The sequence below is a fragment of the Dipodomys merriami genome, unplaced genomic scaffold, assembly GCF_024711535.1.
Source record: "Dipodomys merriami isolate MVZ:Mamm:240054 unplaced genomic scaffold, mDipMer1.0.p SCAF_2, whole genome shotgun sequence".
NCBI lineage: Eukaryota > Metazoa > Chordata > Mammalia > Rodentia > Heteromyidae > Dipodomys > Dipodomys merriami.
The window spans coordinates 87,845,578-87,869,260 of NW_027203381.1; the positions used below are offsets into that span (position 1 = coordinate 87,845,578).

Genomic DNA, 23,683 nt, shown 5'->3' on the forward strand with positions numbered 1-23,683 from the left:
ACACAGAATAGTTGGCTTCCTTCTTTCCCATTTGTTTGCCTTTATTTCTCTTGTCTTACTGCTCTGGCCAGTCTAGTAAAATTTAATGAGAATGTGAAAGCATTATACCTTTTCATTCCTAGTCAGACAAGAAATTCAGGCTTTTCCCATTCAATATGATGTTGACTATAGATTTGTCATATGTGACCTTGATCTATAATCTTTCTGTGACTAATTTGTTCAATGTTTTTATAATAAAGGGATGTTGAACTTTATCAAATGTTTTTTCTGCATCTATGGGGATTATGTAATTTTTGTCCTTCACTCCATTTTTTAATTTTTATTGTAAAGCTGATGTACAGAGGGGTACAGTTACACAGGTTAGGTAATGAGCACATGTCTTTTTGAATAGTTGTCACCCTCTCCCTCATTTTCACCCAGTTTGCCCCTCTCAACTCCTCTCCTCCACAAGTTGTATAGTTCATTTCCCACATAGACTCTAGTGCATAATACTGCTGGATTAAGTCACCCTATATCCCACTATTTCTGTAATCCCCCTTCCCATCCTCATATCAGATAAACTTATACACAAGACAAAAAGTACAGAAATCAATTTTTGTATTGTGCAAATTTTTGGCTTTGCATATATTGAACCATCCTTGCATTCCATATAAGTCTTACTGATGTGCTAATGTGCTGTTTTACTTGATTTCCAAGTGTTTTATTAAAGAGTTTTTGGTCTAAATTCATAGGTATGTTTGTTTGGGGAGGTTTGGGGTAGTTGTGTCCTCAGGTTTGTAACCCCTCCTTGGTGGCACATACATTCAGTGCATGAACCATGGAGGGATGACTGATAAAGGAGTTTTTATTTATAGCCACAAAACATCATCATTGGCAAGATCACCAATCTAATCAGATTGACTGGGCTATTTTTCATATAAAGAGACTTTACAATGTGTATAAGAAGCTTAGAAGTAACACTTTGGAAAATTTCTCCTTCAATTTTTTTTTCTCTGTGTGAGGCTTTAATTCTGGGCTTGGGTGTTGTCCCTCAGCTCTTCAGCTCAAGGCTAGCTCTCTACCACTTGAGCCACAGCACCACTTCTGGTTTTCTGAGTGGTTTATTGGAGATGAGAGTGTCACAGACTTTCCAGCCCAGGCTGGCTTTGAATGGTGATCCTCAGATCTCAGCCTCCTGAGTAGCTAGGATTAAAGGTGTGAACCACTGGCACCTGACTTACAATTATTATTTAGTAGAAGGATTCTTATTGATGTCCATTGTTCTGGAATGGGGTCAACATTTATCACAACAACATGAAAACTCAGAACTGTTTCCAAATTAGAATATTGAATTTATATCTTGAAATTAGTTCTGGTGTAACTTTAAAGAAAGTCAGACATATGTATTAATTTCTTTGAGTTCTCATATCAGTTGATATTTTCATTTACCTATGACATTTTCTAGGCTCATCAGATCCCTAAATTCCAGGACAATTCAGAGAAAATCAGTTGGAGTAGCAGAGCAGAAGCAATCAGAGCCAATAAAGCAGAAAGAAGTGGGGATTTGGAGCTGGGGTGGATAATTCATCAGTGTATGTGAATACATTTAGTCTTTGTTAAATTTTCTCATTATTTCTCTTATACAGAGGAGCTCTAACAGTACTCTTGACAATCTGAAAGTATAAGTTACTGAAACATCATTTGATCTTGTGGTTTATGAAAGGAACAAAAAGAGAGTGTGTAACCTCACAAATGTTAACTGACCCTGGTTCGTTTACAAAATCAGATAACCTTCAACTGACTCAGATTAAGCCAACAAGATTTATCAATTTCATCATATAGTAAGTAGGTTTTTTAATCAGTAAACTGGTTTAAAATCCTGAGTTAACTATGGTTGTGTCCTCAAATATATTTAACCTTTCTCTAATGACCTCTAACTTTTGCAGAAACCTACTCTGATTATCCCAACTAAAATAGATTTTCATTGTAATCAGAGCTCAAAACACTTTGGTATAACCACTAAGTTTCCCTTTTGCTATTTTATTTTATAGTTATGCTTATTTTCTTTCAGGGTGAGAGTCATGGCATGTTTGAATTTTTTTTTGTAATGACTTATTCTAGGTACTCCCAATATTGGTTGAATAAATGGCTTCAATTTTGTTGTCAAGTACTATCCTATGGAAAGATTTCCTAACATCCTAATGTTGACTACGAATTAGTAAGAATTCAAATTCTCTTAAACTATTTTTATTTCACTTGCCTTCTAGTTCTTTTGTAATTAGGCCATCATATCCTTTGATTTCCCAGAATACACAACTATCAGAAAGAGAGATATCTAATAGGAGAATGCCAGAAATTATTTTGAATTAAAACTTCTTCCCTAATTATTTTAAGTCATGTCCCCTGGAGAAGAAATAATTGTAAAGATCTGCAGCCAAATTTTATCTGGGCATGATCTCAGGACTATTCTGAGGTCAAAGAATAAAATATTGAGGAGATCGGGGCTGGGAAGGCGGCTCAGTGGTAGAGAGCTTGCCTTGCATGCCTGAGGCCCTGGGTTTGATTCCTCAGCACCACATAAGCAAAAAGAAAAAAGCCGGAAGTGGGGCTGTGGCTCAAGTGGTAGAGTGCTAGCCTTGAGCTGAAGAGCTGAGGGATAGCGCCCAAGCCCAGAGTTCAGGCCCCACGACCGGACCCCCCCAAAAAAAACATTGAGGAGAAGGAGAGGTTTAGATACAGAAATAGAAACAACAGAGGTCTCAGCTGACACTGATTCAACTATAGTAGACTTCAGAGTCCTTCTAAACTGAGGCAAATGACCCCAGGATATTTGCATATCTCCTCTTCCTAGGATGCAGGGTGTTTCTAAACAGGAAGAAGAGACTTCAACAAAAAGTTCTCTTAGGTTGAGGACAATGTTCAGAGAAGGGTTTGAATGAAAGCTCTTAGTAATGTAAAAAGTAAGTAATGTAAAAAATGAGTGCCTCAGTATTAAAGTGGCTGTACCGCATATCATAAACGCAGTGTCCCCTACAACCTCATCTACAAAGTCAATGACTTACACCTATGGCCAATACAGTAAACATTTATAAACAAACATACCATGTGCTTTAACAAAAATTTAAGTAATAAAATCATGAGATTCTTTTTCAATTATGTGAAAGCGGTTATTGAGAAAATTAGGCATCTGCAATGGCATTTATACCTACTCCTAGGCACCAGTGGCTCATGCCTTTAATCCCAGCTAGTCAGGAGGCTGAGACCTGAGGTTTGAAGCCAACCCAATGCAGAAAAGTCATGAGACTCAAGTCTCCAATGAACCAGCAAAACAGCTGGAAGTAAAGCTGTGTCTGATATGGTAGAGTGCTAGTCTTGAGCATAAAAACTCAGGAAGCTACAAATCCCTGGACTGGCACCCAAATATATATGTACAATTTCTACCATTTTTTCAGCCTAATAAAGGGCTGTAATAAAATATCACCACATACTATGTGACTGAATTAAATGAAATTAAGCAAAGAACATTGGCTCCATTTCTTTCCCCAAGGTTAAAAAGAGAAACATATATCCCCTTTACTCAGTCTTGTGACATATTGTTCCTACTGCAAAGAAACAGATTTGTGTAATAGTGGAAAATGTGGTTTCTAGATATACCTGGCCACACTAAACTAACTTTAAACTAACTTTAATGTCAATGGGAGATTTTAACGTTCATAAAATGGATCCAGTCACACTGTTTGGTGTGTAGCCATTCTTCTGTACAAATTCCTACATAAGAGTTTACAAGTTTATCTTATGAAAAATAACTTTGGTTGACAGATGAGAAACCAACAGTGTCTCCCAAAATTAGATACCCAAACATGATTAAAGTAGCTCACAAAAGTCTTCTGTGTATTCTTAGACATTAGTTAGCTTTTCTGAATCTCAGTTTTTTCATCTACAAGTAGGGTTTAGTGTTATTACCTGGAATTATAAATAGAATTGTTGGAGGCAACAATGCTTGATAAGAAATGTACTCATTACCTTGCCCATGTAATTGTAACCACTCTATACAGTATTTTCACAATAAAAAAACTTATTAAAAATAAATAAATAGTTTAGCAGAATGTCTTATATTTTTATATATTCAAGTAATCAGTAAATCTAAATAGTAATTGTTCTGCTTCTAAAAGTTCTTGTATCATTCTATCATACTTTGTAGTTCACAATCTTGCTGAAAAATACTTTAAATACAATATACTCCTTTCCACATCTGTTTACTTTTTTAAGTATGGACTTTTAAATTTTGTTTTAAATGTTTATGTGTTTATGAAATTAGGTCCAGGTCAAATTAGGTCCAGTTCCAACTATCTAATGAATAATATGCTGTTCATCTGTAGGTACATCTCAGAAACAGCCATTACCCTTGTAGGAATCAAAGTCAACATGCTGCCCTACATAACTGCAGTAGTATACATATGACTAGTGCTTCATACTTTTCAGAGAAAAGTCCACACTTGTCTCTCTTCTGATAAGCTTTATCTCAAGCTGTCATTAGGCAGGAGAACCACTTTTGAATTTTGGTGAGCCTTATGAAGACATTAAAAGAATTTTAAGCTGAAGTTCTGTCGTCCTGAAACTGGTGCTCCCATTTTTGTGTTTGTTTCTGATAATGGTTTGTTTTGATTTTTAGTTATTGTTGGGATTTGTTTTTCTTTAGTTTAATGAATACCCTAGGGAGTTGTACAGAAAGGCTTTAAGATTTTCTCACACAGTTTGACTTCATCTGTTTAACTCAGCAAACCACTGCGACCCTTTGTCTTTTAGGGAATTCTCAGTTCTTAAGAAAATGGAAAACAGTAATTTTCCACATGGTCAATGAACAGAAATAGATAACCTGATTCAACAGGCAAGAAACACGGAAGGAGAGAGAAAGAGATATGCATATATTTTTAAGTGTTTTAAACTGTTGAGAAGAAAGAGGGTCATTTTCCCTTTCCATAGCTTGCCAGTTCTTGAGGTGTAGAGGAAATATTGACAGAATCTGAAACTTAATTGGTACTTATCAAAAGATTATGCAGATAGCTCAAAAGATGTTCAGCAATGCTCACACCCACCAGTTCTCCTTAACCAATATCCTGGAAAGAGATGAAAATTTGCTTTGCATATTTAATGAAGGAAAGGTCACAGAATTCTTAAAGTAAAAGCATTTTGAAAATATACAGCTCATTATTGCATTTTTAGTTAAGAACATGAGAAGGATGTTTTTTAGACATATCTTTTAAAGTCCATTATATTATCATTGTACCTAAATAAAAACAAATGACAGGGCTGGGAAGGTGGCTCAATGGTAGAGTGCTTACCTTGCATGCATGAAGCTCTGGGTTCGATTTCTCAGCACCACATAAGAAGAATAAGCCAGAGGTGGTGCTGTGGTTCAAGTGGTAGAGCACTAGCCTTAAGCTGAAAAGCTGAGGGACAGTGCCCAGGCCCAGAGTTCAGGCCCCACAACTGACAAAAAAAAAGGTATAAAGTACAGAAAGTATATGGCAAGTAAAATAAGAATCTCTGCAGATGCACTCCTTCTGCTAAGATAGAAATTAAGAGTATTTTTTCTGTAGCCAGTTTCAAAGGACTAATACAGTAGAATCCTTTTATTGTAAGAATGCTACCAGGCTTGGCTCTGATAGCTCACATCTGTAATCCTTGCTATCAGGAGTCTGAGATACAAGAATCAAGGTTCAAACCCAACCTAGCTAGAACAGTCCATGAGATTCTGATCTCCAATACACTACTAAAAAGCCAGAAGTGGAGCTATGGTTCAAGCAGTAGAACCCTAGTCTTGAGCAAAAAAAAAAAGCTCAGGGACAGCTCCCAGGCCCTGAGTTCAAGACTTAGAACAGGCATGAGGTGCAGAGGGTGGGGGGATGGAGGGGGGATGCTAGTCATATTGTTTACCACAAAACATTAACTTTGATTCAGTAGGATTTGTCATCCAATTAAATTAAATTATTAGATTCCAAGGAAAAGTATATTTTAGTTCATTTTGAGACCAACTTTCAGAAACTTAAGTATCAGTGTTCAGCTATTTGAATCATTCTCTGAAGCTAAGGAAGGCCTGCTCCCTTGACCCTGACCAACTTTCTCAAGGATGTGTCTTAGGGCTACAGAAATAACTCAGTATGCAAGCATATAATCCAAAGGAAACTCATGGCTGAAAACCATCCTACAACATACATAGTGCTAGTCAAGAGATGCACTAAATGACAAAACCACTGAACAGTAAACTAAAAAATGACTTTCAAGGTCATATTGAAGGATCCATCAATTTATATATAACAAAGCTTAGACCCCTCTGTATGGTATTTTCACAATAAAAATATTAATAATAAAAAAGCTTAGAGTCAGAGACATTACATAATTTGTCCAGAGCAAGTAAATGGCAGAGCCAGAAACAAAGCCTTTTTATCATTCTGAATATCATCTTCCTCAACTATAAAATAAATGCAGCATTACCTCACCTACTCTGTCGCTACCACCTCGACCAGCAAGGAAGACGCGACACCGAACTCTTCTCTCTGCAGTTTATTCAGGACCTTTGAGTAATCTTCTGACCCCACCCCCGGGGAGAATTCCCCACAGCCTTAAGTACCCGCTGGGTAGCCAACCCTGATACGCCACGTGGGAACCAACAATAGGTTCAGGTGTGCGGAAAGCAAGCCAGATTCTTTGCCTTAGCCATATAAGGAGTTGTTTACCACAGAGAGCACTCGCCATCGGGAAGGCGGAGGGCGCCATCTTCCAGGTGCGGCCTCTCGCCGCTCTCTACACTACTCCTCTTACAGGGTAGCTGTGAAGCTTAAAGTGATATAGATAAGTGCACTACACATTCATCTGAACATTATTTGAGAAGTAGAAAACCTGAATTTAATCATTTACTGGCTGCGCTATCTCTCTAAAACTTGAGCTTCTTTATATTCAGAAAGGAGAAAATAAAAAAACTATTGTACCAAAATTAGGTAGTTCAAAGGAGCAAAGGAGGCAATATAAGTACATACAACATAGTCAATTTTAAAGTGCTATGACAATAAATCCAAACACAACTAATGTTCTATGCCACTCGGTTACAAAGCGTTAAAAGGAATCAGTAAAGTAAAATTTTAAAAAGCACATATATGAAAGTGTGCATGCAGGTTAGATTTGTTGTTTTCTGTTGTTTACATTCTCTAATGATTACTGGCATCATTTCATGTGTCCAGTGGCCATTTCTATTCTTTTCAATGCAATTGTTTTCTTCATTTCTAATTGGATTATTTACCTTTTTATTATAAGTTACAAGGGTTCTTTATATATTGGGAATATAAATTCCTTACCAGACATAATTTTCAAAAAATTTCTCCCATTCCATTGGTTGTTCTTATCCTATAACTCATCATGTTTGAAGTACATGATTCAATTTGATGGATTTCATTTATCAATTTTTTTTCCTTCAGTAGCTTGTGCTTTTATTGTCTTCTTCTCAAATTTGGCATTTATTCAAATATACAATACAGGTAGGATTAAATTTAGTCCAGGAAGCCTACACTACCTTTCCCAAAGCTGTCCCCGCCAAATTGAATCTCAAATAGGTATGAAGTATAGAACAGAACCCTGCCCTGTGTGATTTCATGGAATTCTATGCTTTCTCACAATCCCACCTTTTCACTCACAAACTCTACCTTCAATTTTTGTCAAAATTCCTTTAGGAAATGTTAGGCTTGGATCTGAAATGTCTCCCACCCAAACGTATGTTTTTAAGGTTTGGTCCCAATTCAGTACTGTTTAGGGATAGGGCCTTTGGACGGTGACTGAATCATGAAGACACGGACCTGGACAGTTAATTAATCTATGTGTATTCATAATAGACTATTTAGAGCTGATAGAAACTTTCAGAAGTAGAGCCTATTTGAATAAATTAGGTCATCAAGAGTATGCTATTGTGCTTTCTGGCTCTCTCTCCTCTCTATTCTCCTCTCTCTCCCTGTCTCTCCTCTCTTTTCTCCCTTTCTCTCTCTCTCTCTGTCTTCTCTCTCTCTCATCTAACACTAATTACCTTTGCTCTTTGCACTTCTCACCATCATGTTCTCTTTACAGGCCCAGAAACAATGGAGCCAAGAGACCATGGACTCATAGACTGAACCCTCTGAACTAGGAGCCAAAATAAGCTTTCCTTCTTATACATGGTTTTTCTCAACTGTTGTTTTCTGGATGACAGAAAGCTGAACTGAGAAGCTTCATGTATGCCAAGTATGTTCACCTTCAATTAAAATGTTCAGAAGAACTTATGGACCCAGGCTGGGTGCAGGTGGCTCATACCTATAATCCTAGTTATTCAGGAGACTGTGATTAAAAGCCACCCAGAACATTGGAGAGACTTTTATCTCCAATTAATCACCACAAAACTGGAAATAGAGGTATAGCTCAAGTGGTAAAGTGCTAGTCTTGAGCAAAATGACTGGAGGACAGAGCCCAGGCCCTGAGTTCAAACCTCAGTACCAATACATACACACACACACACACACACACACACACACACACACACACACACACGTACAAATGTATGAACCTAAAAGAGACAAATGAACCTAAAAGATACCCATCACTACTTTGTTTCTTGGATTGACACTAATAGACAACAAGAAATAATAGTTTAGTACTTAAGAAAAGAATTAGGAAAATATAAAAAGTACAAAACCTCAATAAAAAATATTGTGTCCTTTGATCTTTTTGCAAAGAATGAACTGTTTTCCATACCTCAGAGGGTATTAGTAAATAGTATCAGCCAGAATTTGTTCTCAAATTACCATCTATGTCAGTCACTTTTCATCACAAGGAAACAACTTAAGGGAGGAAGTTTTAGAAGTTCAGCTGGCTCTATTGCGTAGGGTCTGTGATGGAGAACAACATGGCAGAGGAGAGCTGCACACCGAAGGGCTACCAGGAAGCAGAGAGACAAAAGAAGATTCCAAGGGCAAGAAATAACCCTTAAAGGCACACCTTAAAGTCTTTTATTTCCTCCAACCAACAGCCATCTACAAATAGTCCATGTAGCACTAACTCATCAATGGGTTAATCCTTTGATGAGGTCAGTACCCTCTGACCCAGTCACCTTGCTCACTATCACCACTACCTGAGGACCAAGGCTTCACCACCTGAGCCTTTTTAGGAGATATTTCATTAAAATAGTCTAGAAATATAATTCCAAGTACCACAAAACACAAAAGGGTTTCATATCGATTTCCTTATTATAAAAAAGGGAATCTGATTGATTCAGGCTGACCAAATTATCACCTCTGGTCCAATCAAAGTGGACATCAGATAGCACAAAAATGACTCCTATAGTAAGATAAGCTGAAAACACATCAGATAATAAAAGCTTATGGAAATGTCATTAGCTAATGGAAGGATAGAGCTAGTCTATCAGGTTACATAACCTCTGGGCAAGTCCACAGAATCTTCACACTTGGCATTTTTTTTATGAGTGTGTCTCAAGAGTCAGTGTGATTATATCAATGTAAAAAATAAGACCTTTTAAAGAAATGTCTTCTTATCTTTTGTATACACATATGGAGACATACAAATGGGGCACAATTCCCATAGTTCAGTGAAACTACTACTGCAATTGATGAGATCAAGTACTTTCTTTTTCTTTTTTTTTTTTTTTTACAAATGTGTACCTAAGCCTAGTTTCTTTTCTGGACAGTAAATTTTCTCATGACACAACCCAAACTCTGAGGAAATTTTGTGTTGTAAGGTTATACTACATTTAACTTTTTCAAGTCAACAGTTTCAAATTATACTTTCAATGAGGAGCATGGATCAGTGGTTAAAAACAGGAAGTTTGATGAATCAACTTGAAACCAGTGAAAATGCAGAAGATAAGGGAAATTCAGAAGTCTGACATTGTCTACAGCTGTGACAGTTAGGGAGCAGTTCCTAAATTTTCCTACATGAGCACAAATATCTAGTCTTTGATATGTAATAATAAGCAGTAGATCAACAGAAGGCAGCTATAAGTATCCTCACAAAAATGACTGAAAGTATTTTGAAGGTTTTATGACTTATACCCAAGAAATCCTAGAACAATATTTGTGCAAAGATATGATGCTAAGAGCATAATTGAAGAACCAATCATGCAAATTTTAAGCACCAAAATTCAATGAAAAGCACAAAGCCCTCCCCCCCCCAAAAAAACAAGTCAAATAGAAATTTCTTGAAGTTTTTCCTCAAAAGTAATTTCAGAACTCCCTAGAAACTGAAGCCTACACCTCAGTAGAAACAGAGTGGTTCAGAGGAAGGTAAATTTTAAAAAGTAGTCATTTCAAATACTTGACTTTCATAGCTCAAAAAGCACAAATAACCATGTGGGTAAATGAACGTAACCAGATTTTTAGAAACTTGCATTTGAATGAGAATATCACTATCAATAATTTGGTCCTTTCCAGAATGATGTTTTATAATTAAATGAGTAAACAAATTTTTCCTGAATTATTGACATGCATTCAAATCTGACACACAAAGCTAGCCAAAGGGTGACAATTGTGGTCCAAATCCCACTAAGGCTGAATGCCATGCACCTTACACAAAATTCACCAAAGTCACAGTATCACAGATTGCCCACCTGATTTTCAAAATATTCAGTGAGGCAGTCAACACTCAATATTATGCTTTTAAATGTATCTTGAATAGTATTCATTTCATTAAAGCTCATGAAGAAACCAAACCTTTTCAAATCACTTAGACATATAATGTCTTAAGTAGCTGTAAGGGCTGGTCCAAGTTAAGGTGCTATTTTTTAATCTTGAAGAACTTCTTGGAATCATGTTGGACTTTCCAACTCAAAAACCCTCTTGGACTGCATCCAAATTCTTATGCTTTAAGGCTGTGAAATAAATGGCTTCTGGAAAGGTAAGAGATGACTAGTTAAATACTAATCCAACGACACTAGTGACCTGGCAAACCCAGATGCTTATCTTGCTCTTGAAACCTTTAAGAAGTTTTGTCACAAACCTGTGGTCTGTCATCTAGCTTTCAATGAGCTTCCATTGATACTTGTCATCCCTGACCTCAACCTCCATAGTGGATTGTTTTATCTTTGCTTTTAACTGTATATAGTGGCAACAGATTCCCGAGTCCTGTCAGTCTGCCTGACACAAGTTGGGATTTGGAGTACTCTTGTGATGATGACTTACTGCTTACTTATTTTCAAAACATTGCCATTTCCTCTTCTGTGTCTTAATTGTTCCAGAGTATTTCCACCATTTTCAAACACAAAAGAGTTTGCTAATATATCTTCTGTCATGAATATTATTAATCATTATCCTATACCAAGAATTAGAAAAGGGTTAGAATAGAAACTACTGGTAAGCCCCCACTCCCTTTGCTCCATCAGCTTCTTCTTAGCTATTGCTACTTTTCTTAGGACAGGTGCTTCTTTACATTTTCAGAGCAAGCCACATAATGATTTCATAACCCCAAACTACTCTTCCATCTTAATTTATTATTATTATCATTATTCCTCTTATTTTTTCCCTTAATCTCTCATAAACAGTGGTTTTGTTGTTTATGAGACTTTTTCTTTTAATGGGTCTTCATATTGCTCTTATTATTTCAATTAATCCAAATGTATTAAGAGCCTAACAGACTAGCTTTGACAAAAACCAGGTACAGAGATAGGAGAGTAACTGAGAGGCACAGCTCATACATACCTAGCACTCGGGAGACTCTGACTTCAATTCTCAGCCCCACCAAAAATAAATGTTTATATAAGCAAGTTAAGTAGATATTGTCTCCAAAAGCTTGAGTTTCAGAGGGAGGAACTGATGAGTGTAATCAAAAAAGTAAGTAACAAATAAAAATGGGTTCTTTCATGCTATGATTTTTTTATTGTGAAAATACTGTACAGAGGGGTTACAATTACATGGGCAAGGTAATGAGTACATTTCTTATCAAGCATTGTAGCCGCCTCCTTTGTTTTCCCTTCCCATCCCTTCCCCTCTCCCTTCTCCCCCCACTTCCCCTTCTCCTCCATTTCCCGGCCTCCCTCACTTCCCCCCTCCCCACGCCAAAGTTGTAAAGTTCGTTTCCAACATAACTTGTACATCTCATTGTTGCAATGGGTCCACCTGTATCCCTATTTAAATGATTTGCTTTTTCCCTTCCCCTCCACAAATTATACCAACATCAAATACAGTGAAAATAGGGGTTATACCGTGGGGGAGGGACATACAAAGCAACAAAGAAATCATCTTATAAATATGTTAGAAACAATGGCAAGAAGGAAAAACATTTGAATCCTTATCTTGGGGTTCATTTCGCCAAATTTTTAAAGGCTTTTTGGGGGTTTTTTGGTTGGTCATGGGGCTTGAACTCTGGGCCTAGGCACTGTCCCTGCGCTCTTCAGCTCAAGGTGAGCACTCTTACCACTTGAGCCACATGGCCACTTCTGGTTTTCTGTGGTTAATTGGAGATAACAGTCTCATGGACTTTTCCTGCCCTGGCTGGCTTTGATCCTCAGATCTCAGCCTCCTGAGTAGCTAGGATTACAAGCATAAGCCACCAGCCCCTGGCCAGGCTTTTATGTTTCCAATTACACTAATAAATATGGGACTGGCTTTTAGGCATTATACAGGAAATGAATGTTTTAATGTATACTAATGTTTACTAAAGCAGAACAGCAGAAAAATTTTATACAATCAGAACAATTGACGGTGTACTGCTGCCGGACTTCGACCTCACTTTTCCTATATAGAAAGTTGAGAGGGATTGCTGACATTCAGGGTAACATGATGGTACTATATGTTTTCCTTTTAAGTATTTTATTTCAAAACTTATGTAGGGAAAAATAAAATGTCTTTGGTCATTTAAAAAGAAAAAATGGGTTCTTAAGCCATCCTCATGACTATTTGAAGGTAGTGATTGGGAGGATCATGACCAGGCAAAAAGTTAACCAGATCCCATTTCAGCCAATAAGCTGGACATGGTGATATCATCCATACTATACAGGAAGCTTAATTAGAAGGATTGTGGTCCAATGGTCCAGCCAGTGCAAAACCACAAGATGGTATCTGAAAAAATGACTAAAGCGATAAATGACTGGGGCCATGGATCAAGTGGTAGAGTGCCTGTTTATCAAACATGAGGCCCTGAATTCAAATCCCAGTATTACTGACACATGGCAAGTAGATAGGTAGGTAGGTAGGTAGATGATAAAATGCATTTGTAATAAGATAACAATTAAAAGTGTACAGTTTGGATGATCAGGAAAGCATTATGATAGAAATAGATCTCAAGGATGGAAGCTCTTTAGATATTCTAGACTTAGGAGAAAGGTAACAAAACAGAAGGGTAAGGATGTGCTCCTACAACCTGGCTAAAATTCAGGTCCTGTTTTAGGGAAATCATGAAGATAAGAATCTCTGCAGATAGGACTCATATGGCTTCCTACTTCATCATCTTGGAAATGATGAAGCAGTGACGGCTTCTATGCAAGGAATTAGAGCATGTCTGAGGAGCTAAATGAAACAGCAGTATGGCTGGGTTTACCAGAGCCAGAGCTACCTGAGGCACAGCAGCAATTATCCAGCAACACATGCCTGTGCCTGGACTGAGAGGGAAACGACACATGTAAGGAAGAAGAAAAACAGTACTGGACACTGCATGTCAGGAGCCACATGATTCTATTTAATAGAGAATGAAGATGAGTATGGGAGACATAACCAGGGCAAGGACAAAGAATGGGAATATCACCTCTAGAGAACTACATATTAAACATGCAGCACTCATCCAGTCTTTCAATTGGTCTTGTAGGGGGTGTTTTTTCTTCTATTTTATGAAGAACACCAAGACTCTAATGAGCGTAAGTAACTTGTTCAAGGCCAAGAGGGTAATAATTAGAAAAGCCATGGCTTACACTCAGATTTATCTGCCTCTAAAACAAATGATCTCCACACTCTATGTAACACACACACACACACACACACACACACACACACATACACACACACACACTTCTTCATCAACAGATTGTATATGAAGATGAATAAAAGAAGATTAATAAAAAATTATTTCTGAGTTTTTAAAACATGACTCATGCATGGTAGTGTCTTTAATTAAAACAAAATAGTATATTTAATGGAGGTTAGCAAATAAGAGAGCTTCAGTTTTAGACACGCTGAGTTTGATATCCTGGCTAGTCACCTAAGCAAGAAAGATCGAAGTGTTGAAAATTATTTAATTTATTAATTGTCAGAACAGAGATTTTGAGGTGAAGGGGAAAGTGAGCAAAGGAATTTAGGAGGAAAGCAGCAAGTGGATAGGAAATTAGCCTGAGGCCAATCATGTGTAGAGTAAACAAGTAGTGACGCAGCTGAAAGCAAAGCCCTCAGAAAGATGAGAGATTCAGCAGTGAATACCTATCACAGAGGCCATAGAAAGAGAGCGGTCAAGTCGTTATGTTGAAAACAAACTTTACAACTTTGGTGCGGGGGGGGGGGGGGGGGGGGGGGATGGGAATGGATGGGAAGGGGAAACATGTAATTGTAACCCCTCTGTACAGTATTTTCCCAATTAAAAAATTAAAAAATAATAAAAAAGAAAGAAAGAGAATGATCCATGAAGTGAGATTTCTTCCCAGAAAACGAGAGATCCAGGACTAAGAAAAGATTTGTTGAATATAAAACATGTCTTTTGAGAAAACTTCACAGAGGATGAAGAGAAGCCATTACAGGTGGGGTAAAGAACTCTATGCGTGAGTGGGGAGTCAAAGGAGAGGAAGCCACTAGTTGAACAGAAGAATGATAAGAAGGAAGCCTGCTTCCGCAGCAGGGTCAGAAGAAGGTTATTTTAGGATAGGAAGGGCCCTGACCATATTTTGGGGTAGAGGAAGAACGATTAAAGATAAAGATATGACTGAAAGGATGGAGCAAAACTGAGAAGAGATGAGCAATAACAAAATCAAGAGCAGTACTCAGGGAAAGAAAGAGAGCAGGCTACGATCTTCAGAGGTAGAAAAACAGGAGGTCAATGGTGAGGGGGGGTGGAAGGGGAAAGAGTATTACATTAAGAGAGTATATTACTTAGGTTCACATGAACGGGCCTCTCTCTCAATAAAATATAAGAAAAAATGGTTGTCTAAGATAAAAAGGATCTTCCCTAGCCTACTGGAGTTCATCTTCTAAAAGGAAGAAAAATACTTGTGTAGGTTATAAAATGGAAAGTTGGTTTGAGAGAGAAATTACCAAATGTCAAGTATTTCCTTAGCATTTATTCTAGTTTCCAAAATCAAAACTGCTATTATCTAAAAGTACACACATCTGTTCCCTTGTGCTTCATGGTTATAATTTGGATGAGGAACCGTCTTTTGGCTTGACAGCAATGAAGCAACTCTTCTGATTCTCATTTGTACTCTTTTGAAAAGATCCCAGCTATTTCTAGTTTACCTAGACAGTACTTATCTCAGTGTTTATGATCAAAAGCTATCCATTATAGCTTATAGACTTAATTAGTCCACATGTAACAAAGGCTACATTTTATCAAAACATTGTATTTTACATGGATTAATAACAAAGTAAACTCAATTACTGGAACTATTTTCCTGACCCTTTCCATTTTTACTCTCTTTTCTAGGTTCTTGCCTTGAGTATAAATTCCTTAAAATCAGATATAAAATCTAGTATACTTAGAACAGTCTGGATCATTATAGATACTCAAAATTTGAATAAATAGTAAAATAAATTGAAATAAGTAAAATACAAAAAAATTAAAGAATAAAATCCACTTTTAAAAGATTACGTTTGGGATTAGGGGCAAGGGGTATAGCCCAATAGTAGAGTACTTGCCTAGCATGCACAAGACCCTGAGTTAAATCTGCAACATAACAAAATAAATTAATCTCTTTCAATTTTTTATCACATATGCTATTATTTCTACTCACCATCTTCTGATGTCCAAAGGATTTCCAAGTTTGAGAATATGATTATTATTCTGAAAATAATACTGTAAATTGGCTTTCATAACCAAGACCGTATTTTTACCAGGTATGCAAATGAAGCGCAGATGAATGTAGATTCATCCCATCAACAGTTAACAAATCAGGCACAGTGGCTCACAGCAGTAGTCCTGGCCTAGGAGGCTGAGACCAGGAGGACTATGGCTCAAGGTCTGTGTAGGAGACTGACTCTTCTCCTTCTCCTCCTCCTCCTTCAGTGGTACTAGAGTTTAAACCCACAGCCTTATATCAGCTAGGCAGACACTGTACTACTTGAGCCATATCTCCAGCCCTGTCTTTTTCTGGTTATGTTCAAGACAGGTCTCCCTTTTTTGCCAAGGCTGGCTTAGATTACAATCTTCCTATTTATACTTCCTATATGCCTAGAATGACAGGCATGTGCCACCATGTCCAGCTTTTTTCTGTTGAGATAAACTCTTGTGAACTTTTTGTCTTATAGCCTCCCTTTTAGTTATGATTATAGGATTTTCATCACCAAGCTAGGCTGAGATCCTAACCTCAACCAAAAAGGGCTCAAGGTATATGGTTCAGGTGGGAGAGTATCTCCCTAACAAATGTGAGACTCTAGTTGAAAACTCAGTATCAACAACAACAACAACAAAGAACACCTGTCTTCCCAGCTATAGTTTTGGGCCTGCCAGGGCAAAAACAATAAATTGATAGTAAGTGAAATCACTGGAGTCTCAAAGTTCAAGTGGTAGAACTCAAGGTCCAAGACCTTGAGTTCAAACCTTGGTAACACACACACACACACACACACACACACACACACACACACACACACACACACACACACCAGTGAGATTTGAGCTAAAGATTTATTTCATTCTCTTAGAGCAAATGTTCCCTGATTGATTTAACAGCCATTCACTGAGTCTCTTCTATTTGAGCAAGTTCCTGCCTTCTCTGTATTCTCAGACAAGTAAGGGAGACAGAGGAGATTTAAACAAGTATAAAACAGTCTAGTATTGCCATACTGGAGTAAGAAGAATGGCTGAACAACAACTTGCTGCTTTTCTCATTGTTGATGTATGTATTTCAACCTAACTTCCTAATATGGACTCATTTCCTTTTTGCATCAACCTGAAGCCTCAACTGAAACCACACAAGTGCATTTCATTTCAGAATGAAACTCATGACACAGCTAAGCACTGAGTCACCCTTAGACACCATGAAATCTCAATCCCACAGGTTTACAGACTGACTGAGTCTATTCCATCATTAAGCTGCATTATGTATTTCTTGGCCTTTTTTAAATCATTCATTTTAATATAGCTGATGGTTGTCAGAATGGCTAATCTTTATGTTTTAATGATTAAAAAAACACTTCAACTTACCAATGTCACTAAATATGGATCTTGGAGCAAAGGTATAAGTGAGGCTATTTTCCTTACTGAACTAGATAATAGAGGAAATCAGATATTTGATCGTAATTTTTCCACAACTAACTAGCCTGCTATCTTGACTTACATTACTAGTTTACCATTTTGTGTGCTGTATAAAATTGTTCAAGTTAACAAAAGCTATATGCCCTTACACTTTGAAATTCAAGAAGGAAAAGGGAAAGAAGAAAGCAAGCCAGGAAGTCCTATAGTAGAGGAAACCCAGACAACCACACATTTCAGAGTTCATGAAGATGACACAAATGCAACTTCCTATGCTCTATGGATGATGTCATAATTGTCATAATTGCTGGGTTTCCATCCTACTCTTAAAAAAAAAGTCTTGGTGATTTCTTAGAGTCAGAACATAAGTCAATTACCCAGCAAAGATTGTTAGATTTCATTGGCCACACCAAAACAGATCTATATATCACAAAGGTAAGGGAGACTGAGAATACAGCTCAGTAAAATTCTACCACTTGAGCCATGCCTCCAGCCCTTCTTTTCTGGTAATATTTGAGCTAGGGTCTCTTTTTCACCAAGGCTGGCTTGGACTGCAATCTTCCTATTTAGACTTCCCTAGCTGGGATGACAGACATGAGCTACCACGCCTAGATCCTTCCACTGAGATTAGGATCTCATCTTCAGCACCTTTTTCAAAGGCATTCTTGTGTTTTACAGAGAACATCGAATCTGTGTGATCTTGTACCTTCCCCACCTCCACACTCCTTCTCACTGATGTGAAGTCACACCCCCTCAGAGTTGTGGACATGTTTTCCCTTAGGCTTCCTGCTAAGCCAGGATTATGTTTTTTTTTAAAAAATGCATGAACCAGCCAGAAACTTTAGAATCTTCATAGGGGCCAGCTCTGAGACTTCAAGTAACATGTAAACCATATGAGAATTCTAATAGCACTGACATGGTAGTGCTTGTTGGAAAATCCTAATGAATCACCATCTATGTGACAAATGAAGAAGTTGCCTATCCATAGTTAACCTCCTTAGTCTCTGTACTGAAGAGATGTCAGTAAGCCAGGTAGAGACCATCAGAGTCTATAGCTCTGGTCAAAATCAAAGTCCTTCCTAAATTAAGCAGTTAGAAAGATGTATGAGACATAGATAAAACTTTCATTAGCCGGGCCCTGGTGGCTCATGCCTGTAATCCTAGCTACTCAGGAGGCTGAGATCTGAGGATCACAGTTCAAAACCAGCCTGGGCAAGAAAGTCCATGAGACTCTTATCTCCAATAAACCACTAGAAAACTGGAAGTGGCACTGTGGCTCAAGTGGTAGAGCGCTAGCCTTGAGCTGAAGAGCTGAGGGACAACACCCAGGCCCAGAGTTCAAGACCCACGATTGAACAAAAAAAAACCTTTCATTAGAACTATCTACTTCTGTTAACTCAACTAATTGCAATGCACACTTACATGAGATCCTAACCCCAAACTCTACGTCCCTCTCTTTCTGTCCTCCTCCCTCACACCTCCCCTACCTCCTTGAGATTGAACTAGAACCTTCCCTCGGGCCGTGATTTTCAACCAGAACAACACAGGACTATGATTCCCCCATCTCCACCTCTCAAGTAGCTGGGATTACAGGTATGTACCATCATGTGCAACCTTCTCTTTCTAAAATGGAGTCCCATCTTATTCCAGGATGAGGAACATCAGCCAATGAAGTGAACAATCTCATGTAATTCAAATTACCCTTGAAAACCCCTTAAGTCTCCCACTAAGTTTATTGTCTTCTACATGAGATCTTATCAGTTCCTCTAATGTTTCTCTAGGGCTTTTAATTTTCAATTCCTATGCTGAGTATGTCCATGTAGGAACTGAAGTCTGACTTGAATCTGTTTCATATCTTTATTATTAGGAAAATCATAAAATCAATTATTCCATCTATGACTTCTTCCCGAAAGTAGTAATAGGACAATGCCCTTTTTTGTTGTCTTTACCTGAGATTCTGGAAGCACTATCAAAAAATGACAATAAAATAATCCCTTTATCCATGGGGAATATGACCCACTAGTTTGTTTTATTTACTTATCCATACATACAAACATATGATAAAGTTCAATCTACACAATAGGCACACTAAGAGATTAACAATTAGTAATAAAGTTGAATAAGTATAACCATACAGTATAATGAAGATTATTTGAAATTTATGAACTGTTCATTTGTAGAATTTTCCATTTAATATTTTAGGACTAAGACTGACCAGGCAGAAAGCAAAAGTATGGATAGGGAAGGGGTAATCACATAGCTTGTGATCAAAACTCAGTGTTACATATGGTTTAAAGATGAAGTATAATAATTTTTTTAATGAAAAGGTTAAAAAAAGAGCATACCATGGAACATTTGAAAGAAAAAAGAAACTCAATGTTAGTTTCTTAAAGAGATAAATATTATTACTAATAAAATAATGTGTATTTAATATGGATGGAAGTCTACTTCTGCAGCACTGATAGTTCTCAAATTCCTATTGACCTTGAAAATCCTTCAGGAAAAAAATAGTAATAATCTAAAGTTTAAAATCTGAGTGTTTTCTTATATGCCGGTAACCCCTTTGTACATCACCTTTATAAAAATTTTTTAAAATACAGGTATTTTCCCCATGCCATATGTATATGCACATGTTCATGTGCAGGCACATGCCAAACACACTTTCACACTCCTTGTCATGAGAAAGATGAGGACGCAGCCTCTTCTCATGAAGAATAATGACTCTTTATAAACACATAATGTTTTTACAATAAAGGGTCTGTTGGTCAGATTTGTCAAAACTAGTCCAATCATGTCTTAATTTCTGTGTTTAAAAAAAAACATACAACTCCAGGCAGAATTTTTAGTTCTAATAAAAATCCATAAATGTAACAGATTGAGTTTTAAACCAGTAAGAATATTTTTAACTTTAGTTCCAACATCTATAGAAGCAACATTGAGTTTTTTCAGGATGTCCTTGATGGGGGACAAAGCTGCAAATCATCACTGACAGCTTCACTCCTCATATATCTGCACACATATATTTGTGGGTGCAGATTTCTACACTACCCTGCCACCTTGCTCCTCTCGATATCATTCAGGGTCTCATCACTGGGTGCTGTTCATCAGCTTGAGTGCATATATTGCCTATTTGACTCATGCCAAGGAAGGCATCCTTAACTCCTATGCAGTGTGTGGGTACAATGAAGATTTCAGAGAAGAATAATGAAATTGTTTTAATATTAGTTTATTTAATGCTGGTTGTATATTGACTATTCATTACTACTGTGCCCGGTCAATGGGGATAAAACCCAAAAAAAGAAATGGCCTGTACCTTAGAGGCCACAATGAATGCTCTATGGAAATACCTACTAGGGAGTGAAGGATAAAGGCCAAAAGAAAATCATGGCACTTCTTTCTCATGGTCTAAAAGATCATGGCAATAAAGCAACCCAAAAGACATGTCAGAAATTAAATTGCCTGGTTTCTTTCTTCCATATCATTTTATTTCCTTATCAAATCTCAGTTGATCATTTCAGGAATTTTCCTATGAATGTTCAATAGCACCTTAGAAGCTTGTAAGTTATCCTTGTTCCTGTGAACAGCTTTACTGAATCTGCTTCATTGCCCATAAATAAACTGAATAAATATTGCAAGTGAATTTACCCAAGGATTTGACTACCTAGATATTATGGAATCAAAGAGAAGGAAATAATTGCAGGAAAAAGCATGAAAATCAAAGTTCTGTAAAATAGCAACTGAAATAAGAAAAAAAGGTATTAAAAATCCTCATTAAATAAGCACCATTAATTACTCTGCAGTACTTCCTGTATAATATTCTCTGGTATTTTAGTGGAAAAAGACAATACTAAAAAAGGCAATCTGATTCTGGCAGACATGATGTTTGGACAGCCTGTTAAAAGCTGCCTTTGTCCTAGGAACCTCAAAACAAAAAGCAGGCTGTCCCAGGGCACATTTAAAATGAATAGTCCAGGTCAAAAAGAAGTCTTAGAGTGTTATTTGGTTTGCTTTTCCAAAACAAATGAATAGGAGACACTATGTCTACCTAGTTGATCACCTGGTACATTTAGCCACAGAAAGAGGAAATCTAAGTATGAAGGAGAAATTTATCAGTGAGAAATCTTTTTCTTTGAAAATGACTAGAAGCCCAGAAACATCTGACACTTTAAAATGGTTGATCCAGCTAAGCCTGACAGCTAAGCCAAGAACACTAGTTACTGTGTATGTCTTCCTATATCCAGCCAAATTTCATTGTTAATGGATGAGTGGCTATGTATGAATCAAGCAATGGTGATATACAAAAAAGGAAGCCCTTGACTTTCTGTAAGATTTGGTTTGCTTGCATAACAAATCACCTGAGATCACAGAGGAACCAAACTATATGCAGTGATGGGAATTTAACAGAACATAGAAGGAGAGGGTTGATTTATCTCTGTTTATTGACATCTGAATGATGTCTCTTAAGGCTGTGGAGTGACTTGAAAGGTATGTCGTGACTAGTAGGGACAGTCTTTCTCCCTTTAATTACATAATTGGTAGTTAGTGGGTGAAAGACAAGCATATCTGGGTCCAACAACCAGGGTCACAATATGTGCCTCTCCAATATGACAGTCTCTGGGCAATGGATTTCTTTTTTTTGTTTGTTTGTTTGTTTTGTTTTGTTTTTTGTTTTTTTTTTTTTTGGTCGGTCATGGGGCTTGAACTCTGGGCTTGGGCGCTGTCCCTGAGCTCTTCAGCTCAAGGCCAGCAGTCTACCGCTTGAGCTACAGCACCACTTCCTGGGCAATGGATTTCTTCCATTACGCTTTGGTGCTCCCAAGATCCTCTAATCTGCTAATGTATTATTCTTTCTTTTAATCTAACCTGTAGGCACATTAGATCTATTTTAACAATTATCTTTTTTTTTTTTTGTCAGTCATGGGGCCTGAACTCTGGGGCTGGGTGCTGTCCCTCAGCTCTTCAGCTCAAGGCTAGCGCTCTACCACTTGAGCCACAGCACCACTTCTGGCTTTTTCTGCTTATGCGGTGCTGAGGAATCGAACCCAGGGCTTCATGCATGCAAGGCAAGTGCTCTACCACTGAGCCACCTTCCCAGCCCAACAATTATCTTTTAAATTGAATGGATATATATTTATTCAAATACATGCTATACACACTTCTTTTTATAAAGTATGTTAATTGTTTTTATTAAAACCACCTAATCGGAGACCACCACGGGGGCACCATGCCCTTTGCCATGGAGGAGTCTGGGGGCAGAGAGCCGGTACTAGATGCTAAATCGGAAGTCACCAGCCAGCTGTTAGATTTTCAGTGGAAACTTGGTATGGCTGTGAGCTCAGACAGCTCAGATCACTTGAGTATCCTTACGTTGTAGTAATGCTAAAATCACTCTGGCCAAGTAAAGAACACGTCCTTTGAAATGACAGTTCCTCGGTTTCACAATTTTTACAGACAGTTCAAGGAAATTGCTGCTGTTATTGAAACTGTGTGAAACTCCTTGGTTGATACAGTCCTATCATCATTTGAAAATTATGGACTCAATTTTCTGCAAAAGAACTACCTAAGGACCAAATGATATTTATCAATGAAAATATTACTTTCTACTTTTTTTTTTTTTTGGTTCAGTCGTGGGGCCTGAACTCTGGACCTGGGCGCTGTCCCTCAGCTCTTCAGCTCAAGGCTAGCGCTCTACCACTTGAGACACAGCGCCACTTCTGGCTTTTTTCTTTTTGCTTATGTGGTGCTGAGGAATCGAACCCAGGACCGCATGCATGCAAGGCAAGCGCTCTACCACTGAGCCACCTTCCCAGCCCTACTTTCTACTTTTTAAATAATAAAAAAATAGGATAAACAGGAAATAGATGGTGGTGCTCTATACACAAGTTTGTGAATGAACTAGAAGCAACTTAATTGAATGCCTTACGGGTATATTTGTGGTATGTGAACTATATTTAAAAACACAGACAAGCAGTGCAATGGAGACAACACGTTTATGTATTAGAATAATAGTTGAAAATTTACCAATAAAGGCACCCACTTTAGAAAATTAAAAAAAAAAACTACCTAGGCTGGGAAGGTGGCTCAGTGGTAGAGCACTTGCCTTGCATGCCTGAGGCCCTGGGTTCAATTCCTCAGCACCACATAAGCAAAAAGAAAAAAAAGCCGGAAGTGGAGCTGTGGCTCAAGTGGTAGAGTGCTAGCCTTGAGCTGAAGAGCTGAGGGACAGCACCCAGCCCCAGAGTTCAGGCCCCACGATCGGACCCAAAAAAAAAAAAAAAAAAAAAAAAACCAC

General features: G+C 37.7%; 1 pseudogene; it reads left to right on the plus strand.

Annotated features, from left to right (window-relative positions):
- Positions 1 to 22,627: 22,627 nt before the first annotated feature.
- Positions 22,628 to 22,882, plus strand: LOC138831691 (COMM domain-containing protein 6 pseudogene; annotated as a pseudogene).
- The last annotated feature ends 801 nt before the right edge of the window (positions 22,883 to 23,683 follow it).